The sequence below is a fragment of the Myxocyprinus asiaticus genome, chromosome 20 (assembly GCF_019703515.2).
Source record: "Myxocyprinus asiaticus isolate MX2 ecotype Aquarium Trade chromosome 20, UBuf_Myxa_2, whole genome shotgun sequence".
Classification (NCBI taxonomy): domain Eukaryota; kingdom Metazoa; phylum Chordata; class Actinopteri; order Cypriniformes; family Catostomidae; genus Myxocyprinus; species Myxocyprinus asiaticus.
In genome coordinates this window covers 34,792,800-34,812,564 of record NC_059363.1, presented here as the reverse complement: position 1 = coordinate 34,812,564, position 19,765 = coordinate 34,792,800, and positions in this window count along the sequence as shown.

Here is a 19,765-nt window from a genome sequence, read left to right as displayed (position 1 = left end):
TTTAAGCCCTAGATGTAAACAACAACAAACTTTTTGAACAATCACCTAAACTGAAAAATATTTTACATGGAGATGATGTCACCATTATTTATCCTCTTCTGTCATCTTGCCCATTTAGAGCAATTTTACACTGCTTAGAAGCCGCATAAAAGTGGTAAATATACTATGTGTTTACTAGTGTTGGGGAGTAAATAACTAAAAGTAGTGATGCCACTATCTAAGATACATTTTTCAGTAGGGTGACATTAGCTATGCTATTTTAAAAATATGCAGCTTTTCCCCTAACAAGCTACTCTTTTCCTCTTATAAAGGGAATGTTGTGTTTGTTATCTTCCCTGTAAACTATTTAGCAAACAAAATGCAAGAGAAGCAGCAACTCTTCAGCTTTGTTCTCTCTCTCTCCCGGTGAGTTGCACATTTGCTTTTTATTCTTGCGCCTGTACCCAACAGTACCAATATTAATCTGTAGACTATATATTATTAGGTTGAAGTGCATTGATCTGGTGAACTTAGTGTATAGTATGAGCTTTTCTCACTGAAGGTAAGGCATTTATTTGGGCTTTAGTGGGGTGGTTTATAAAGGTTTCCAATTTTTTTTAAGTGTATTCATAATCAATTTGCCATTGCAGGTGCAGTGTGGCCTTGTATAATGCTCGCTACTGTTTTTCATACCTGTTTCTTTACATCTGTTCCAGCGTCGCTTGTTTGTTTTGCCAAACTGGTTGCACTACATTTGTCTTGTTTCTGCACTGTACAACCAACATAAGTGTGTACTGTATGTTGTTTGAGAAATTAAAACCAGACAGAAGTAAACATACAAAAATATTTTAAAATGAAGGCATGCCAAATAAGAGCGATCTCTAACGAGTTAGGCTCAGGTGCATTCAATAAGGCAGAAAATCAGATCTAGATTGGGTTTCCCGATAAAAACGTTGGAAATTGTGCAATAAAAGTAACTTAACTTACACCAGCACGTATAATCCACATCAAGTAGAATGGAAACAGGAGTCGGCACATCCAAAGATGCGAAACTAATGCTGAAACGTCTACGTTATCTCCAGAAGTTAGTTGGCTTATTGACTGAATGAATGAATGTTACATTTATATAGCGCTTTTTCTGACACTACACACAAAGCACTTTACACAGTGAACAGGGGACTCTCCTCAACCACCACCAGTGTGCAGCATCCATCTGGATGATGCGACGGCAGCCATAGTGCACCAGTACTCTCACCACACACCAGGTATTGGTGGAGAGGAGAGAGTAGAGTTATAGAGGCAATTAATGGATGGGGATTATTAGGAGGCAATGATTGAGAAGGGCCAATGGGAGGAATTTGGCCAGGACACCAGGGTTACACCTCTACTTTACAAGAAGTGCCCTGGGATTCGTAATGACCACAGAGAGTCAGGACTGTGGTTTAACGTCTCATCCAAAGAATGGTGCTTTTTTTTTTTTTTAACAGAATAGTGTACCCATCACTATACTGGGGCATTAGGACCCACACAGACTGCAGGGTGATCACCCCCTGCTGGCCTCCCTAATACCTCTTCCATCAGCAAACTTAGTTTTCCCCAGGAGGTTTCCCATCCAGGTATTGGCCAGGCTCAACCCTGCTTAGCTTCAGTGGGCAACCAGTCTTGAGTTACAGGGTGATATGTCTGCTGGTTTGTTATTCATTTGACATTTGGGTTCTCCTACCCACGCTATCTGGAGCCATCAATTTTACATGATATCATTAGCACAATTGGGTTAAAGAATATATGACTATATCATACAGGCATAAAACATTGAACTTAAACGGGAAAACACTTGTTGTAGCTGGAGAATTATGCATAAAAATGCTGCTAGGGGCTTTCATGGACTAGCGTTTGTAAACGATTGTCTGAAAATTCCACCGACAGTACTAAAATGTCAGAGGTGTCCAAGTATTCATTCATTAATTCATTCAATTAAAGTGTAAGTTATACATCCAATTTACAATCTTTTGAATGTGTAAATGTTTGTTTTAATAACAGAAGTTAAGACAGAACATTCGAGGCAGTGACACTAATGACATTTTAGCACTGTGTGGACTTTTCAGACGGTCTCTTTTGCATCATTGTAATGATGGGCTGCTGGCAATGATGATGAAATAAAGAACCCAAGTGCAAATTTATTAATAAACGTGAAATCCCAAAACCGTAAATCCAAACATGAACAAAACATAAACATGGACTTGACTTGAACTTGACATGACATGAACAATCTAACCAAAGTTACATTCAACAATACCTGACAAAGCACAATGGGAAAACATGAGGGCTTAAATACATGGACATGGGAGAACACATGACAAAGATAACCAATTAACAAACAGAACTGATAACAGGATAAGACAATAAACCTATGAAAACAAGACACAAGAACATGGAGGGAAAACAGGACATCACCTGACTAGGGACACATGTCATGAAACAGGAAATAAACTTTTCAAAATAAAAGACATGAAAAACATGAATCAACAAAATACACATGACAACCATAAGTGAATATTTAATTAATAATGAATAGGGAGGCCTATTGATACCTATTGACAATTGCATTTTGTTATCCAAATTTTTTAATGTCACCCTAATAAAATATACAGTATAACTTTAAGGTGATGATAAATGAATTAATTATATTATCCCACGGGTCTGTTGAATGCTTTATTCTGATTGCTGATGGACGTTCTAAATTGTGCAATTATTTTCCAGTAAATGCTCGGCTATGAAGTCGATCCAGGTCTTGACCACATAATGGTTTCCTAACACTTTGCCAAATTATTTCAGTTATTTCATAGAGCCGTACAGGCTACCACAACAAAATAACGTATTAAAACAAAGACATTGATTAAGTACATCAGATAAGAATGACAAACAATGTCTATATATCCTAAATTTATTTCAAATTCAGATGAAAAGCACCCTTGCACTCCCTCTTCCTCTCTCTCTTTCTCTCTCGTCTCACCCACACTCACACCATTAACAGGCTACCACAGCAAAATAACCATATAAAACAAAGACATTGGTTAAAGTAAATTGGTTAAGAACAACAAAAATGACTATAATATGCAAAATGTATATACATTTTGGTTGAAAAGCGCCCTTGCACTCCTTCTTTCTTTTGTCTCACCCACACTTACGCTGACACAAATACATATGCACACACACACACACACACAGAGACTCGAGTCGCGACCAACAAAGAGCCGCACCCCCGCGACTTGATCATTACAACAGTTTCTATATTATCCAAAATAACTTTTAATATGTGCAACTTTTAATGTTTCAATGTATTTCACCCTAATCAGTCTCCCAAAGCTATAATGGAAAGCATCATCGCGCCCCTCTCCCCCTCTCACAGAAACTCTCTTAGGAGCAAAGTCAGCGCACCCCCGTGACTCAGTGGGATTGTAAACAGTTGTTTAGCAATGGAAAAGCTATTCAAGAATGGCAACACTCGCTGCTGCTGAGAAGTATACTTAAACATACACTTTGGCAATTTGAAGCGATGTTATTCCTGACGAGAGCCGCCTCAAACACAGGTAATTCAACTCGCAATCTCTCTGTTTCTCTGTCATGTCATTACACACCTGCATCTCAGTGGGGTTGAAAACATTTGTTAAGGTTTACAACGGAAAAGCTATATACAAAAATGGCGACACTCGCTGCTGAGAAGTGTTATTTATGTGTCAATATTCAACTTAATTGTGAAAATACATAATTACATGGAATATTTGGTTTAGTTTTTTTTTTACATTAGATGACAAAAACTTGATTAAGAATGCCATTAAATGTATTTTATACATTTTATAAAAATTAGATGCCAGCTGGGACAAGTTACCTTTTTCTTGGCCTTAGTTGGGGGTCATCTTATAGAACATGCTAAACTTATATCCAGGGTAGGGAGGGTTACTTTTGAAACGTATTCCACTACAGATTACAGAATACATGCTGTAAAATGTAATTTGTAACATATTCTTAGATTACTCAAAGTCAGTAACATATTCTAAATACTTTGGATTACTTCTTCAGCGCTGGTATATTTTTTCACTTGTTTTGACTATAAAAACTCTGCCAGTACAGTAAGACAAAATACACATGTTAAAAATACACTCTCTGAAAAACCTAAATATCTTATGCGGTGTTGTTCTAAAACAAGATAAATCAAATTGATCTTGTTTTAAGGATTTTTAGATATTTTTTACAGGAAAACAATAAAAAAAATTATTATCAAGAATAAGATTTTTTCCCTAATATCAAAGGTCTTCCTAGAATTTTTTTTTATTTTGATCCAACATGAATTTTCTTGATAAAAAAATATGATCGTGCCTGGTAACATGTGCATGTAAAATGGCTAGAAATAGAATTTTAGCTTGCGTAAACACAAGGTCTATTTCTATTTCTATTTCTTCTGCTCCAAACTTACTTCAAACTTACTTATCTGTCTGCTCGTATGAACGTAACACATCATAAGAAAGTGTTTCACCGCTTTTCATATGCACTTTTGATCACATCATTTATTTGTATAATTGTTTTCCATCTGAAAGGACTAAATATTAAATTAAACAAATGACAATAAAATGCAAAGTAATCTCTTCAGTAATCAAAATACTTTTTGAATGTAACTGTATTCTAATGACCAATTATTTAAATTGTAACTGTAGTGGAATACATTTACTTATATTTTGTATTTTAAATACGTAATCCCATTACATGTATTCTGTTACTCCCCAACCCTGCTTATATCTAATTATGTAACAATTAAAAAAATAAATACACATTGTTCTTAACGGTGGAAACAAACACATTATACACAACCACCTTTTCTCAAAACATTATTCTGATTATTTAATTTGTAATTAAATCATTTGCATTAAATTATAAAAGAGTTTAAAATTCTTCACTGTGGCACGAAGAAGCATTTTCAATAGTGAATCCCACTGTAGGCTAATAAAAATAAATAAATGAAAATAAAATAAAAAATAAAATAATAATAAATGCTGAATCAACAAAAAGTACATACATAAATATACAACTAACAGTGAAACCTTTTACATTGTGTTGGTCGAGTGGCTTTTGATCTCAAGTTATGATATTTTGATCTATTTTGATGTCAATTTGGATGCAAATGATTCCAGATTCAAAACCTCTTCATGTATAGCTACAGCTTTTTAATAAACTATGCAAAATCGCTACTGCATATCAGTGGATCTAAGAAAAGGGTGAGCAGTTGATTCCATATTACGCAACTTCTATGAACCAGAGATTGGACCACGGAGCGATACAGAAGCGGAACATGCGTCTATATGCGGGAGTACACGGTCTCGTGCCGCTCTAGAATATAGACCTTATTCAAGCTAGCATCATTTTTAATGGGAATCACAACGAGGCTGTGAGGGATAGACTTACAGTCTCTTCAATGGGCTGTTCTGCAGTTTGAAGTGTTTTTGGATTGTTTCACGGACACAACATTGAAAAAATATCTTTCCAAGAACATCCAGTATACAAATAACTCCAGACAACATGAGTTGTGGAAAATTAGACGTGATCTAGGAGCTTTATACAGCTTTATACCTTTTGTGTCATTGAAGAGATGGTAAGTCTATCCCTCACAGCCTCATTGTCATTCTCATTAAAAACAAAAGACAGTGCTAGTGTAAATAAGGTCTAGGCTGCCTCTACCAGCATCCGAAACTGACTAGAGCAAAGCATAATAAACTTGAAATATTACAAGTATACTCGCTAATTAGAGACGGAATGTGTCAAATGGATCAAACAAAAACTGCATCAGAGAATACAGTAATTGGAATGGATTGACAAACAAGCATTCTGCGGGCACGCGAGATGGGAATAACGGCTGGTTTTGCCAATGTGTAGGATTCAAGGCGCCACTTTTTTAGGACTAGGACTTCGCCACCTTTGGGAAAGTTTAAACCTCCGTGGCAGCGAAGCACTGTTATCATTGGGTTGGCAGCATGCTGTGCAATTGTGGCATCAACTAAAGTGGTTGCTGACTATTCGTGTTAATATTTTTACTGGACATTGTGTCCGACAATGTTTAAATATGTCAGACATTAGGACGTTTTAATGGTCAAAAAACTTTAATTACCATCTAACAGAAACATCTTGGTTATTGATGTAACCTCTGTTCCCTGATGGAGAGAATGGGGTTCACTCTTGAGAGCCCCAATCACCTTTGCTTTATTCAGAAAAGGCCAATGAAAATTGGCGAGTGGAATTTGCATGCCGCTCTCCGCCCCGAACATATGGATATAAAAGGAGATGGCGTGCACCACTCATTCAGATTTGTGCTGAGGAGCTGAGAGAGAGTCCCGGCCATGTCAGTGGTCAGTTCAGCGCTGTGGCAGGAGGGACAAAACGTCTCGTTCCTTCCATCAGGGAAAAGAGGTTACATCAGTAACCAAGACATTCCCTGTCTGTCACTCACTCAACATTGTGTCGATGTAGTGACACTAGGGGTTCCTATACGAAACACCGCAGGCCCTGAACCATGTCACGAGGTACGGAGGAGCGGACATGGGAAAGCTGCTGCATGCCTCACAGCGAGCACTCGACCATGTCGTAACCTTCCAGCGAGTTAGGTAAGGCGTCTCCCTCCCTGGGAGGAGGCACTTATCCGAGGAGGCTACAGGCGGTGGCCTTTCCTGAATTTGTATTAAGCGATTTCCCACCGAGCACCTGCTAGAATAGTGCTGGGAAAGGGCTCTTCCCTCTCCAGGAGGGAGAGTACTATGGAGACCACATCCTACCGGAAGGAGGTTTACACGTGGAGAATACCTCACATGGACTTACCAACCGGGAAGTTCACATATGGAACGCAACCCCTGGGGAGGACCCTTTCTATGGAGAGGGTACACAGCCATAGTGGCTGAGGCAGAGCGGAGCTCACCGAGGGGAAGACACAGGATTCACCGAGGGGGAAACCGAACAGGGGCAATACATCATACGGGATTACCGATGGGGGAATCACCACGTATGGAGCACTGAGTCCAAGTACATGGGCTCACCTGAAAAGGGGCATACCACGAGTACCGGGCCTGGCGGCGTTACTCCTCCGCCGAGTTCGTCACCGGACAGGCTGTGAGGGATAGACTTACAGTCTCTTCAATGGGCTGTTCTGCAGTTTGAAGTGTTTTTGGATTGTTTCACGGACACAACATTGAAAAAATATCTTTCCAAGAACATCCAGTATACAAATAACTCCAGACAACATGAGTTGTGGAAAATCAGACGTGATCTAGGAGCTTTATACAGCTTTATACCTTTTGTGTCATTGAAGAGATGGTAAGAGATGGAATCACCACATATGGAGCACTGAGTCCAAGTACATGGGCTCACCTGAAAAGGGGCATACCACGAGTACTGGGCCTGATGGCATTACTCCTCCGCCGATTTCGTCACCGGACAGTGCTAAAGAAATCGAGAAGGCGTCCACTGTTCACCAGTTGCGGGGAACTGTTGTGGACAAGATAGCACACATTATCACCTCAAAAGGGGAAAGGCGCTAATGCAAGCGATACACCAACTGGCTGCCCAACTTTACCTGTTGGTAACCCGTAACACTCGGGCCGAAGCCGGTTATATGTGAAGGCTGTAGAACCTCGCAAAGATATTGGGTGTAGCCCAACCCGCTGCTCTGCATATGTCTGTTAGAGAGGTGCCATTTGCCAGTGCCCAGGAGGACACAATACCTCTGGTGGAGTGCGCCCGAACTCCCAAGGGGCACGGCAGGTCTTGTGATTGGTAAGCCAAAGATATAGCATCCACAATCCAATGGGCCAGCCTCTGTTTGGAGATAGCCTTCCCCTTCTGCTGTTCTCCAAAACAAAAAAGAGCTGCTCCGAGCGTCTAAAGCTCTCTGTGCGGTTCAGATAGATGTGCAGGGTAAGAACTGGGGTGGGTGGTTCGTGGCAAGGTTGAGCCGACGTCCCACCAGGAAGATCGACCGGGGGAGGCGTGCTGCTCTACTGGCCCGCAACAGTGGCCAGCGGTCAGGGCGAACGAGCGGCCCCGAGAGCCGCTGAACCTACCTGTTTGCCGGGCTCCTTCCGCCGGAAAACAAGGGAACGCAAGATACTTGCATCCCGCTCACTGACTGGGAACATTTTCAGTGCCTGGCCGTTGAGAGTGCAAGGGCCGAGGGGGCTGAGCAAAAGAGAATGACCCAGGGAGTGAGGAAACTGCTCTCTTACTGACAAATTGGGTGCCGGGTGCCCACTGTTATGAGTGGAGGCGTACTCACCTCGTGCTGGCCCAGGGGTGGGAGTGGAGCCCGTACGCTCACCTGGGACAGGTCGATCGGAGTCAACAACCTCATCCCTGGGTCGCCTGTCTCAGGGCCACTTCGAAGCCCGTCCGGGGTTCTTAGCGGCCGGCTGACAGGTAGGCGATGCCGCCTTCCTGCGAGAGGATCTTCTTCTCTGAGGTCAGCATGCAGGCTCCGATGGTGGGGGAGCGGGGGCCGACGCCGCAGGAGGACGGCCTTTGCGAGGGGGAGATGGGGCACGGAATTTCGGAGGCCTGTAGGCAGCTGAGTCGTGCTGTGGCAGGATGTGTTTGATGGCCTCCGTCTGCTTCTTCACCGTCAAGAACTGATGGGCGAAGTCCTCGACAGTGTCGCCAAAAAGACCCCCTTGGGAGATGGGCTCAAGAAAGCGAACCTTCTCGGCGTCACGCATCTCTGCAAGGTTGAGCCACAAGTGTCGCTCTTGGACCACCAAAGTGCATATCGTTCAACCCAGGGTGCGCGCTGTGACTTTCGTCACCCGTAGAGTGAGGTCGGTCGTGGTGTGCAGTTCCTGCATCAGCTCTGGGTCGATCCTACCCTCGTGCAGATCCTTAAGCGCCTTGGCGTGGTGAACTTGCAGGATAGCCATGGCATGCAGGGCAGAGGTGGCGTGACCCACGGCATTGTAAACCTTCGCCACTAATGATGAAGAAAACTTACAAGCCTTGGAATGGAGCCTTGGTCAGTTCCTCCAGGTGGCTGCGTAGATAGATTCGTTCACTTCCGAAAGCAGGAGCCCACCCTCCGATGCTGCGACCGACAACTCATCCTCATCGCGAGCCCCGAACGAGACATTTAATCCGCCCTGAGTTCGACTGCCTGCCCCGCTCGTGAACTCAACCAAGCAGAACGAGCGTGCTGGGGGATGGGAGGTCCGCGGGGACTGAGCCGGCTTAAAAACTCCCATATCCACATCCAAATCACCCACGGTGCTTGCCGTTTCAGCCGCCTGTGTTTCAACACAGGACAGACCGGGTCGGGAAGCAGCCGCGGTGGCCCTGTGGCGTGGCAGATATTTGAGCAGCCTACAGAGTCGTAGCTGGGCGACATTGACAGACAGCAAGCGACAGTGGCAGTGTGTGTAACTTCATAGAAAACTATTGTTTCGAATTTTAGAACGCGCCATTTCGTCTGCCAGACACGTCCAGTGTGCGACCCGCTTAAGGCACTCACAATGGACGTGAATGGTGACTTAAACATTAAAATATTTAATGTTTCAAAAGTATAGCCACAAGACGTAAACCATATGTGTTAGTATGATTTTAGTGTGATAAAATCACTTACTAACCTTTTCTGTGTAAACTTTGTTTCCATTATGATGTCATGTCATCAAACCCTAAAACAACTGTTAAAATTACAATTTAAACAGCTTTACAGCTCAAAATGCAATTTCAGATATAGTAAATGTTTTAACCGAAGAAATAATGTAAGTGCTTTTAAACCCTCCAGACATTGGCTCCATTCACTTCCATTGTAAGTGCTTCACTGTAACCTCGAATTTTGCTTTTTTTAAATAAAAGGAGGGACGAGTCAAAATACATTTTTGTGGTAATCTTCATTATGCAAAAGATGCTGTCGATTGAGCTTAACTTGTATTATTGAACCAGGAATATTCCTTTAAACCTCCAGCACTGACCCCCTTTAGACTTGCTGTAGCCATACCAAATTTACACTTTTTAAATAAGTCAAGAAAGATGATATTTAAGAGAATTGGTCTCCATCAGTGATACTTTTTCACCCGTGTTACAAACACTTTTTTACACATACTTTTTATACTTGGGTCACCAGTACCAACCACCCACACCCCTGTAACCGCAAAGCAAAACTCCAGAAACCATACACATCATCCTTGAATTGGGCAAGCACCACTAACATTTTCTTCAGAAAAAGTAAAAATCTTATCTACAATTCTTATATTGTCCTCGCACATATTCATTCTTAACCTGTACTTTAGTAAGTTTAGGCTCTCTGTCAGAAACTTCTCTCATTTTATGGAGTTAAAAAATCACTCTTAAATATGATCTTTTACTATCTTTGACAGATCAATCTCTTTCTTTGTCTCCACACTTATGGTAATATATATATATATATATATATTTATAATTTTTTTTTTTAGGGGGCGCAGGTCTAAAAAGTCAATTTGGCTACTGGCAGCGTATCCTCTGTTGACTGCCCCTCCCCCTTTAGAACAACATAGTCCTCCATAGTTTGGCATGGCCAGGGTCCACAAAGATTAGATTTGAATTTATGAAGACTGCTTCACCCTAGCTTGGTGGTGTAATCTATGCCATTGTAGTATTTCACATGTGGCCCCCTCGTCACCAAGGAACCCAAGGGCCCCATATTTCACCATGACAACGTAATCACAGCTCTGCATTAAACAGTCATTATTGTTTAGAATAGGAGCCTCATCCAGAAACAAAATGGCTATAAAATCTCTAAGCCCTTGTTTCTCACCGCACGTTTATTTAAGAACACAAGCTTAAATGGCCAGTTCAAAACTATATTGATCTCAAGGGGTTTTTGCCTTCACAGAATTACAGACTTATAGAGACTCACACAGATATAATAACAGAATTGTAATATGTGTGAACCAATGATTACAGTTTAGTGAAATGATTTGCAGGTATTCAGTATATGCTAGTTTAAGAGGCTTAACTATACACAGTGAAAGGCTTAAAGGAAGTTCATCCAAAAATGACAATTCTCTCACAGTAATTTACTCACCTTTATGCACTCTCAAACTCTCATGACTTTCTCTCTTCTGTGAAACACAAGCAAATATTTTTTTGATGGAGATATGGTGTTTAAATCAATACAATGCAAGTCTATGAGGTCCAACACTTTCGGGCTCTTTCAAGGCAGCATTGAGGTAATCCATTCAAATTGAGTGGTTTAATCTAAGTCTTCTGAAATGATGTGAGAGGTTGTAATATTTCACTATTAATCATCTGCAGCCTCCAATTGAGCTTCAGATCACGACTGGAAAGGATATAAAGATTTTTTTTGTAAAAACGTATTTACATTTTTGTCGGTTTCTCACCTCTGTTGGCCTTGCATTTCTATTTTCTCCATCTCAAGAGGCTTTGTAAGTTCAATACGCCCATGACATTTTGCAGCCTGCTCTGCTGCAGTGCTCAATCACATTTGTGGTGGAGATGATGTGAGGGATACTTTGGTGGTGGGGCTTCCAATAGTGAGACATGTCGCACTCAGGTGAGGCACTTACCTTAATTTCCCTCTGCGAGTGGGAAAATGGGACAAAGTGGCCTCTGAGACTGAATTGCTTGAAATTCTCAGTCGAGCCTCGACTAGATGAACGGATTTCACCACGTTGACGTGCCTCCAAGTTTAGTCACAGATGCCGTGACTTTCCGTTCTTGCACAAGCAGCTTGTTATGACTTGGTGCTCTCCCTATTCAGTGAGAGTTCAGGTCCTTGGCACTGCTGTCTTGATGGCATTGGGTTACAGTCCACACTGCATTTGAGGTGCTTGAACCGGGCACTGAGAAGTCTCCATTGTAGATGGTTCCTCAGAGACCGATTTTGTCCCATGTCCTTCTGTTTGATTGGTTCATATTGGTGGACCTGAAAGACACATACTTTTTCATGTGCAAATAGCCCCTCGATACAGAACTTTTATGAGATTTCCCCTCGAGAGTACAGCGTTCTTTCCCTTTGGCCTGTCCCTGTCTCACCGCACACAGAGGGTGAGAGAAGGAAATCAGGACCTATTAAATATGTCTTTCGTTGTCTGGTAAGGTGATGCAAGACAATTTAGGGCACCTACACACTAGAGTGAATGCTGCAAATGCATTGATTTCAAAGTGGATGGTGCGTCAGAAGGACAGAGAGGGAAAGGGTTTCCAATAGTGAAGCTGCATCGTGTGACCAAAAGTTAAAAACATTTAAACTTTTGCTGCAACGCACTCTGGTGAAGGCATCCATTGACCAATGGGAATCTTTGGAGAAGCAGGACTAGTTGCGCTGTGAAATCGAACAAAAAAACAAACAATGTGGACAAACTCAAACATGCGGTGTATTCATTACCTGTCCTCTATTATCTTTCTCTGTCGGACTAAAAAGATAGTAATTGTAGAGAGAGAGCCTGGAGAAGAGTTTCAATGTTTACTGGTACATTGTCATTCAGATACATTTTAAATAGCCATCTCTATCCATGACCGCCTCTTCCCTGTGTGGTACACACCTTCCAAACAAACCTTACGTACTCCCATGCATCAAACGCTCCGTCTAAGCTATTCCTAGTGTGTGTAAGTGCCCTTAAACTGTGTTGTGTACTGTATGTTATGTTGCTGTGATGAAGTGCCGCCTATAGCCACTAGAGCCCTCCCCCACGCATCTCTGACTTAAATGCTGAAGGAGAAGTGCTGTTTGTTTACAAAATGCGGGCAGCATTTGAAGCGCTAACGTGCAAGGACAAAATGCAATTTCATTAATTCAGTCAATCGTGCAGCCTTGTTGGATAACATACCGATGTCTCAGACATCAAAATCTGCAGGTTCTAGAGTGTTTTGAATGGTTTTCAACTTATCATACAGTAAGTGTTACTTTTACTGTCACTGCCACATTTGTAATGTCATTTTTTCCACATTAATGTGAAAATGACAATGAATAAAATTTAAATAATAGATTGTTATAATACAACAGGCGAAGATCTAACTACCCAAAATTTGCACTGCAAAAAATCTATGACAGCTGTAACTAATCAATTCTGGCAAGTGACCATGGTATAAGTGGGATAATCCACAGCTAGATGTGCGTTAAATGATTGTAAATGCACTACCGCTCTTTTAAATGTACCTCCGCACTTTTAAATGCACTCCGCTTCGCGTCGGGTGGATATTCGCCTCCACGTCGTGGATTTAAAATCGTTTAACGCACACCAAGCTGTGGACTATACCTTACATATACTGTCAGGGTTTGAAATGAACATTTTGGCTCACAAACCACTGTGGCTAGTAGTTTCCAAGGTCACTAACCACTCAACATTTTCATTAGCCAAAATCCCCCACTTCACAAAAAGTGATAAAAGGAACTGGAGACTTTTACTGCATGCATTTGTTTGGACATTATTTGATCAAGAAGGATATTAGTTTAGCAGGACACAGCCCTAATGATTTAAGTGACCTTGAGAATATCTGTGTCATGGACAATTAGAACTGGTGGAAAATCTGTCAATAATTTGTCCATAATTCATGGAAGTTTGAATCCCTTCATTCTAAATTGTATTTGCATATATGAAAGTTGTTTAACAGTGACATTTGTAATGAAAAGGCCATTAACACAGGAAAGATCATGGATGGCTTCTCATTAATGTGGTTTGGTTAATGTAAATAGTTTTCTTTAAAAAAAATAAACTATAGTATTTTTTATAAATATAAAAAACACTAATAGCCTAAACACATTTAGAAACTTTTAACAACAACTTTTACAGTTGTAATAAAAATAAAGTCTAATAGATTCACTTTCTTCTTCTTTTTCCTCTTCTTCTTCTTCTTTTGGCTGCTCTTGTTAGGAGTTGCCACAGCAGACCATCCGTGATCTGCATATTTGACTTGGCACAGGTTTTATGCCGGATGACCTTCCTGACACAACCCTCAGTGGCTAGGGGCTCTCATAATAGATTCACTTTAACAGATTAAATTTGAATCTATACAAGTTACTAGTTAGTGCAGAAAAAAAAAAAAAAAAAAAATATATATATATATATATATATATATATATATATATATATATATTTTAGTAAAACCAAATACCAAAATATTTTAATAAGGATGATGATGTGTATTTTAAAAACTGATCATGTGTATTATTTGTTTCCTTTTTACCTCACCAGTGCTGTTTATAATTAAGTCTAGAAGTTTGAGGGGTTTGATTTCCTCGATACAGAGCTTTATCCTAGAATGGCCTCTGTAGAATTCGAATGGGTCACATAAATTTGGATTGTGGGATTGTGAGATTAACAACGGTGCGGCCTAGAGCATCAAAAAAATTGAGAATTCTCAGCTTTATGCAAATGAGAAGCTTAAAAAGCTGGGTGTGAGCCAATCACTGTGAGCTGAAAGCAGTGATATCTGTCAGAAGTGCTTCAAAATCTACGGAAATGCTGGAATTTCTGCTGTATTTAGTGATTAAAGCAAATCTTTATATTTAATTCTGACTTCAAACAGACTTCAAATGATGATTACACACATTTGCTGTGGCAATACTGCGCAACAGTGGAAGCCGTCGGGGTAGCGCACGTTGATGGAATAACTGTCCGTGCTCCCCCCACTATATATATTAGAGCTATAAAAATTAACCTTAACCCATGCAATTAATTTAAAAAGTTTAACGTGTTGATTTTTCTTAATCACGATAAACGAATTTACCGTTAATACTGAAAAAAACAGCAAAAACACTGGTTGGAAGGGTGCAACCTTTGTGTCAATACACTGACACACACACCGTAACAAACACACAACAGCAAATCCATGTTAGTGATAAAGTGATGGAGAAAGGACCTCTTAAAGGGATAGTTCACCCAAAAATGAAAAATATCTCATCATTTACTCACCCTCATGCCATCCCAGATGTGTATGTCTTTCTTTCTTCAGCAAAACACAAACAAAGATTTTTAGAAGAATTTCTCAGTTCTGTAGGTCCATACAATGCAAGTGAATGGGTGCCAAAATTTTGAAGCTCCAAAATCCAAATAAGGGCAACGTAAAAGTACTCCAGACGACTCTGGTGTTTAAATCCATATCTTCTGAAGCTATATGATAGGTGTGGATACAAAAATCTGATAAATATATAAGTCATTTCTCCTTCACTTTCACTTTCTTCTTGTTCTGTTTTTGGTGATTCACATTCTTTGTGCATATCGCCCACTACTGGGCAGGGAGGAGAATTTATGACAATAAATGACTTAAATATTGATCATTTTCTCACTCACGTCTATCATATTGTGTTTGAACACATGGATTTAACCACTGGAGTCATATAGATTACATTTATGCTTACTTTATGTGGATTTTGGGGCTTCAAAATTCACTTGCATTGTGAGGACCTACAGAGCTGAAATATTCTTCTAAAAATCTTTGTTTGTGTTCTGCAGAAGAAAGAAAGTCATACACATCTGGGATGCCAGGAGGCTGAGTAAATCATGAAAGATTTTCATTTTTTGGGTGAACTATCCCTTTAACGCAATTTGATGTACAAAACAATCCCAGATGGGACTTGTGACACAAATCAAGTATTTTTCAGCCTGTGTAAGGTTCATTTTATCACAGAAGCATGTCGTCTTAACGATCATCAAAATGCAGATTGATAAATTTTTCATGTGGAGTACAAAGTGGCGCTTGACGCCCTGATGTGAATCATGAATCAGCTTCATGATTGCTGTAACAAAGCGTATAGCCACAGTCTGCCGGCAGACTGATATTGTGAAGAATGAGAGTTTATGAGAATTAATGCCCATTGTAATGAATACTTAACCTATGGGGACTAATTCTTTCAATAACTTCCAATGACTACCCTTACAAAAATCGAGAGTTCATGGCAAATTTGCAGCAAACTCGCCGCAAATTCACCACAGATCATTTTTACATGCAAATGAGCTTTGCGGCAAACTTGCGGCAAATTGTTTATTGTTGTCAAAGGTTTGCTGGAGGTTCACCACTACTGGTGAAGAGCAGAAAACTTCTGGCAAACATATGCAGCGAATAACAAGCTCATTTGCATGTGAAAATATTGAACGGCAAATTTGTGGCAAGTTTAGAATTTTTGTAAAGGTAATTTATATGTATATATTTACTTCAGATAATGTGTTAAAAAATATTCTTAAATTGGTGTCAATAAACAGAAGGTTCCCATATAGTGTGAAAACAGGCCCAGGTTATTTTTTATTTGTTTATTTTTTAGCCGTAGAGAACTACTTTGCCCAGGTTTGTTACACACACACACACACACACACACACACACACACACACACACACACACACACATATATATATATATATATTATTCGTATACTATATATAATAAAACGTTTACACGTAATGTTTTCCTAATACCAAATAATACCAATATGCTTACACAGAAAATCAAAGACAACATCCTCTTCCTGAATTCCATTCTATAAGCATTCTATAAGCTCTTTCATCAAAATATAAATCTCCTAGAGGTTACAAAACTGTCAAAAACCAGGATGGAGGTTACTAAACTATCAAAAAACAGTTTGTGTTTTGATTTGTCGATTTTACTTGCCTAAACAAAATGTAATGTCTAGCCTGTGTGAACACCCCTCATACTTGGATAAGCCTCCACATCATTTTTCCAGATGCCAGAAGGTCTGCTGGGATGAATCATCTCATTGAAAGGAAGAACCATAGATGTTCACCAAGCTGTCCTTTGGTCTTCTCCAAACACTTTATTTAGGACCACTTTCCAGACCTCAAGCAGTTATGGAGAACAACTAATTCTGTTTTATAGCTAAGCATGATGCTGCTTAGGGTGGCCACGGTTCTTGACCTTAAGAGGTTATTGTCCTTGTCTCTGAGGCTTTATTCTAGACATTATGAGCCCAGAGAAGCCCTTAGTTCAGTGTACTCTGCGGAGCCTGGAGTGAATAAAAGAAGATTTATGGTCTGTTTCTGCAGTGTTGACACATGGGATGTAATTATGCATTAAGGAACGGTTGCTGAGCCATGTTAGGGTTTATTTGGATTGTTAGAGACAGCAAGAAATAAGAAGAGAAAGTATTGAAGAGACACCGGAAAAATTATGTATTTGAGAGATATACAGTAAGGAAGGGCTGTGTCAACGTGAACAAAATACTGCCCTGCTCGGATTTAGATCTCTATTTTTCTTTCTTCCTTTCAGCCTGTTGTTCATGCACACTGCTTTCTAGGTGGATCAATAAAGTCTATTCATGAGTTAGATATTTTTTTTCTCTTACTGTAAATCCATATATTCCCAACTGACTGCATCATCACTTCTAAGTCTATTCCAACCATTTTATCCCAGCAACCCACTGTCTGACAAAGCTTAATATGAGTTCTGTGTATGCCATTGATTAATGTATTAGTTTAATTAACTCTGTTACTTCTCTGATTATCTCTGAATAGTTTATAGAAGCTGCATTCAAGCTGCAATTCCTTTTCCATATTGTGACTGTTTTTCAAGTCATAAAATGATTTACCATGGTTTAGATCAATGGTTCTCAACTGTGAGTCACGGGTCTGTTCTGACAGGGTTGCAGACAGCTAGGTAAAAACATATATATTTATATATATATACAAAAAAAAAATATATTGAATTTTGCATTTTTATTTATTTATAATAATAATAATAAATGTTATATATATATATATATATATATATATATATATATATATATATATAATTAATTATAAATAAATAAAATATGCAAAATTCAGTACATTTTGTTGTTGAGCTCACAGGCTGTCCAATGGAACACAATTCAAATTCATCTGTCACTTGGTAGAAGCATGTCAACAAGGAGAGGTTGCTTGACATGTCCTCATCCCTGAAAACGTCTCGGTTATGTACGCAACCTTGGTTCCCTGAGGGTAACTCAAGCTGCGTATGATCACTACAGGACACCGTCCGCGTGTCACGTAGTCTGAAGCCCTTATACAATCATGGCAATTTACTGGCTATTGGAAATTAAGCAACGCCCCTTAGGGAGCTACATCACAGGCTCCATAAAGGCGCTTGTTTTCGCGCCATCGAGTCAGATTTTCTGCAAAAGGCACAAGCCTATGCAGCTGCTAGAAAGTGTGGCCAGCTATGCAGCACCTCATTCCCCTCAGGGAACCAAGGTTACATACGTAACCGAGACGTTCCTTTCGTGGAACTCGAGCTGTGTATGATCGCTCTGGGAATGAAATACAGTCATGCCATGTGAACAGTACTTGCCAACCTGTTAACTGCAAGCATACAGTGGCGCACAAGTGAGCAAAAGCATTTGAATAAAATAAATTATGGATTTGCTCCTGTTCCAACAGAGAGGAAGCAGGAGTCAAACCCTCAAACAGATTATAAAATCTAACAAATGTATGCGGAGAGGACAACCTTGCCGCCATACAAATGTCCTCCAAGGACACACCTCTAGCCAAATCCCATGAGGATGTCATGCTCCTTGTAGAATGGGCTTAAATACCTGAAGGCGAAGGTAAACTGTGTGCTTCATAAGCACTCTAAATTGCATCAATAAGCCAATGAGACTGTCTTTGCTTGGACACCGAAACAGCTCTATTGTGGCCACCAAAGCACACAAACAACTGCTCTGACTTATGCCATTAGCTAGTATGGTCAACATAAACTCACAGTGCCTGAACTAGGCAAAGCATATGTAACCTTTCATGCTCCTCCTACTCAAATGGGGGAGGAGAGAAGAACTGCAAATTAATGGTCTGCATGTGAAATGATCAAGAAATAACCTTGGGCAAATTGCCAAAATGATTGATCAACAGGGCATGCAAATCACAGACTCTCTAAAACAATGGCAATGCTACTAGCAGGGCCATTTTCAGAGTCAAAAACCATAAAAGCACATCAATGCCCAGTGGTGCCAGGGGCAAGAGAGAAAACTATAGGGGACAGTGCAACGTCTTGCTTGAAGCAAACAGGTCCCCTTCCGATCTGTCGAACCTCCTCCAGATTTGTTCCACAATCTGAGGATGTGATGTCCATTCTCTGGGTATTATACCATGTCTGGACAGGATATCCGCACCTAAATTCAACTGGCCCGGATGTACGGCTCGTCATGTACATCCAACATGTACGGCTCGTAGAGAAAGTACATTGTTCTGTGCCCACAGAAGGATGCGATGTTCCAGTCTCAGCATGGCACAAGCAGCACCATGAACATCTCCAGACAGTGTACATGTCAATCCCGCAGCTGGCATATACAGCGCCCTAACCCACGGAGGAGTTGTCTGTCATTACCACTTAGCGGTGACACACCTGTCCCAACGGAACACCCGATATCAGAAAGCGGGTCCGTTTCCATGGCAACAAAGTCTAGTAGCACCCATGCGTCACTCTGAAGGGACGAAGCGCATGCCTAAGTGGTTGAAGTCCCTTGTGGACTTCATCAAGCACTGAAAAAGTTCTTGAATACAACAAGCCCAGGGGAATGACAGCGGATGCTGCGATCATGAGTCCCAAAAGCCTGTGAAATATTCTTGCAGGGAGGACATGTCCCACTCATCGCTAGACACCGGCGTAATGACAGAATGCGAGCTGGAGACAGGCACGCCTGCATCGTCTGCGAGTCTAGCTCCATATCTCCATATGCCTTGGCAACAGGACACTCTTGTCTAGATTCAATCGTAGCCCTAGATTGCTCAAATGGCTGAGAATGACATCTCAGTGTAGGGCAGCCAGACTCTCTGAGCGAGC